This window comes from Aythya ferina (assembly GCF_964211825.1).
Source record: "Aythya ferina genome assembly, chromosome: 2".
NCBI lineage: Eukaryota > Metazoa > Chordata > Aves > Anseriformes > Anatidae > Aythya > Aythya ferina.
Window position 1 is genome coordinate 116,870,515 of NC_140297.1, and position 4,278 is coordinate 116,874,792.

General features: G+C 41.4%; 1 long non-coding RNA gene across 1 annotated transcript; it reads left to right on the forward strand.

Annotated features, from left to right (window-relative positions):
• The first annotated feature begins 836 nt into the window (after positions 1-836).
• Positions 837-2,892, forward strand: LOC311431395. The gene is made up of 2 exons (XR_014689393.1): positions 837-1,206; positions 1,580-2,892. It is a non-coding gene; the product is annotated as an uncharacterized lncRNA (long non-coding RNA).
• Positions 2,893-4,278: the final 1,386 nt, after the last annotated feature.

Genomic DNA, 4,278 nt, shown 5'->3' on the forward strand with positions numbered 1-4,278 from the left:
TCTGGTCATAAAACGAAGGTCCCATTTTCTGGCTTTTGGCAGATTGTAAGCATGCTGGAACCATTCACATTACGTAGGCTGTATTTGTCTGAAATGGTAATATCATACCTACAGTCTGCTGCAGGCTCAAAAGCAGCCTATGCCTCCTGGACTCTTTTATGTCTTTGCTTTTCTTACCACATCCTTGTAAGCCTTCAACAGAGAAATTAAATTACCCTATACAGAAGAAACACCATCCAGAAGAAACTTCAGGTGCTAGGGCCTGAATTTTCACTGAAACCAAAGGCAGGTACATCACTGACGTGAAGAAAAGGACTTTAATCTATCCTGGTTTGTTTACTAATGAAGGAGCATGAAAGAGATGCATGTATTTGTCTCTGAAGAGGAGGTGAAGGAACAACTAGTGCTAGGAACACAAAATTCAGTTATGCCAAACTAATAGGTGGTTGTATCCCAGCTTGGAGACCGCAACACAGAACCACCTAGGTTGGAAGAGACCTCCAAGATCATCGAGTCCAACCTCTGATGTAACACTAACAGGTCCTCCACTAAGCTGTATCCCTAAGCTCTACACCTAAACATCTTTTAAAGACCTCCAGGGATGGTGACTCAACCACTCCCCTGGGCAGCCCATTCCAATGCCTAACAACCCTTCCTAACATCCAGCCTACACCTCCCCTGGTGCAACTTTAGCCCATTCCCCCTCATCCTGTCACCAGGCATGTGGGAGAACAGACCAACCCCCACCTCGTTACAGCCTCCTTTGAGGTACCTGTAGAGAGCAATAAGGTCGCCCCTGAGCCTTCTTAAGGAGCAATTACAGCAATTATAAGGAGCAATTGACTTTAAAACTTTGAAGCTAGGTAGACCAGCTTATTCCACAAGGTCTCTTGGCTCCACCCTTGTTAAATGAAGCCTGCCTGGTGTGGGTTATTTGACCTTTGCTATATAGGAAGCCTGAGGACTTGTGGGGGAATTGCCTCCCTAGGAGAGACTGAGGCTTGGGTTGCCTAGGGTGTTTTTCTCTTGTGGTGAATTGGGCTCGGTGTTCCCCACTAGGCTGCTTTTCCTTCATGTTTTCTGCCCTCTCTATGAAGTAGTTTTAGAGACTCTATGAGCTAGTTACATTGGTGGTGCCTTCTTCAGTAAAACCCTGGTGGCACTATTTCACTGCGAAGCACTTTGGAAGTGACTTGAGTTCAGAAGGCAAGTATTCCTGGGTACTGTGGGTGTTACCATTGAGGAGTTTAAATACTTCCTTCACCTTGTCTGTTTTCCGTGAAATTACTTATGTGCATTCTAAGCTCCCTTCCAAGCACTGGAGAAAAAAAAAAAAAAAGCCCTCATAAGCCCAAGTGCACACAGGTAAGCCTGACTTTGAAGAAGGTTCTTAAGTATTTGGAAGATGGAAAAATGGGCTGTGTTAAAAAGGTGCATTAATGTGAATGCAGATTTTGCCTTGTGGTAAATAGAAACAGATTGGGATGGATACTGATTGAATGATTGCTACTTTGACTAAGTGGAAATGGTGAAAATGTGCTGTTTTTCATAAAAGAAATACTGGTTTCAAAACATGCAGGTCAAAACCAGTATGAAGAAAGTCTGTCATCTTCCCTTCAGGCTTGGGTCTCAGCTACAGAGTACTTTCTGAAGAGGTCCACCAACTTGAAGAGAATTGATCTTCCTCACAAGCTCTATGAACCAGTGTCTCAGCTATCAGGCCAGGCAGAATTCTTCTTTTCTGCAAGCCAGCTACCCTTCAGAGCAGCTCATTCAGTAGCTTTGCCTTTGACAAAATCCTTCACTTTCCTCTCTCTACCGTCCCTTCCCTCCCACCCCCCATTTACCTTTCAAGCATCTTATTAATTAAGAGTTCATCAGACCGAAAAATGAGGAAAAAAAAAGACCTTCTTCATGGTTTCCTGTTCAATACATGCACATTTTATCTGCAAGCACTTACGTCCTTGTATTTTTGTTTCTACAACCGTGCTTACTCAGGAAGCAAGCAGCTGACTTCTTTCTTAAGGTTGTGCTGTTGTTTCATTAAAGAATCAGGATCAGCTGTAACCAGCAAGTAACCTTTTAGGAACCAGATGCTCACTATCTGCTGTGGAGGCTGCTAGGCAACTAATTACAGGAGGTCAGCACAGATTTATGAAAGAAAGCTTTTATAGACCATCTCCCTTTAAAGAAATCCACGCTCCCCTGACAACCTGTAAGATTAAGCAGGTAACCTTTTTCTTTGCATGAATGCCTTCCTGTATGAAGAGAGCCAGAGCAGCTGTTGTAGTCTTTGTTGTAGTCATTGCTAGTCTTCAGGCAGGATCTAATTGTTTTGGCAGATGTTACCAGGTAATACTATTTAACATATGTCTGCTCAGCCGTTCACAGGCAAGCTTGTGCCCTGAGTCTAACAGAAGCTATATAGCCACATATGTATGGCACAGAGCCAATATACCTGACTTTTTAATGGTGATTATTAGTTCAGGGTTGTACTGAACAGTTACATGGCTGCTATCAGCTCAGAGAATAAACATGAACATCTTTCTGCTTGCATCCTTCCCTCTACAAAACAAAAAAAACCAAAACCCTAACTACTAGTTTTTCACTAAAAAAAATACAAAACCCTTTCCACGTTGTCTCCCAAAATTATTTTTGTTGTGAATGAGACTTATGAATGTTGATAGATAATTTCAGTTATGCAGGGTTTGGGGTAGGGAACATTATACAAGCAGGGATAAAGTTTAATCTCTGTAATTGGAAGGGATTTTGTTTGGTTTTGTTTTAGCTAAAGAACAAAATTCTTAAAAGAGAATATTGTTACTGTGCTATTTAACTGTCTTTGTGCAAGTGCTTGTGTCTGGAAAACAAAAACAGGCAGTGCTTTGAAAACATACAGATGCCAAGTTAATTCATTCTCCCACAGAAGCCTATGTTTCCAGGTTGTGTGCATTTTTGTGGGGCGTGAAGGAAGGGTAATCACATGAAAGAACAATTGTCAAATGTGTTGTCATTGTAGATACAAGCCTGGGCCAGATTGAGGTGCTTCTCTTCATAGACTGTTTTCAGTTTTCTGCTTTTACAAAATAGAAGAAGATGTTAATTGGTGGAGATAAAGTCATGCAGCTATGAATGAATTTGCCTACAAACTTGCAAAAGTAGTTTTAGATGGGTTGGAGTACTAATTGTTTTGAAAACATGAAAACTTCTGAATTTTGGCATTGTTATGTCTGCTTAAAATAACAACTATTACTTACTCTGGATTAAAACTAGCTTGTTAAAAAAAACTATGAGCAGTGTAATAGCATGCAGGCCGAGTGCAGCTCCATTTTTTTTTTTGTTCAAATCCTCTTACTATTATTTGGAGGCTGGACCTACACCTAAATCTGTTTATGTTCTAACAAAAATACCCTCCCAAGCACCACTACTTTACTTAATGTTTGTATCTCACAAGATCCTTCCAATCTGAATTTATGCCAGGACTTCAGCAATGAGGAAATAAGCAACTAGACACTTCTAAAGTTCTTTAACTTAGAGATGGACAATATATTACATCAATTAACTTCACCTTCTAATTTTCTTTATCAACAGGTGCAACAGCATATTCATATAGGCTTCCAATCTAGCCAATTTATATGCTACCTCTTTTTCATGGTAGCTAACATACATGTGACAACATATGCTGTAAAAGGGAGCAGCTAGTCAGAATTATCCTGTTATTGCTGTACTGAATTCAGTTGCTGTCAATTCACTAAAGATACCTGTTAGGGAAGTGCAGCTCTGCTAACTCCTGTTTCTGTATCACATAGGATTAGGAGTTACAGATGTTGACTCTTTTTCTCTTTTACATGAGGTTTCCTGCCTCCATCTTAAAGCTGATGTCTAAGGCATAGAAATCAACTCTGTAAAGGGACACCAATGGCAGTTCTCTGCTACCTGGTTTGATTGGTAAATCAGGAGATAAATACAGTAAGAAAACACCAAGGAGGAAAGAAGGGTAATTGGTGTAGTTGACTCCCTTCTGAGGGGAACAGAGTACCCTATATGTCAGCCAGGCCCTACCCATGGGGAAGTCTGCTGCCTCCCTGGGGCCCTAGTCAGGGATACTACGAAGAATCTTCCTGACCTTCCACAACAACCACATGTAGTGCTGCAGGCTTGGGGAAGAGAGGCTGGAAAGATATGCAGAGGAAAAGGATCTGAGGGTACTGATTGATGCTCATCTGAACAAGAGCCAGCAGTGTGCCCAGGTGGCCAAGAAGGCCAATGGCATCCTGG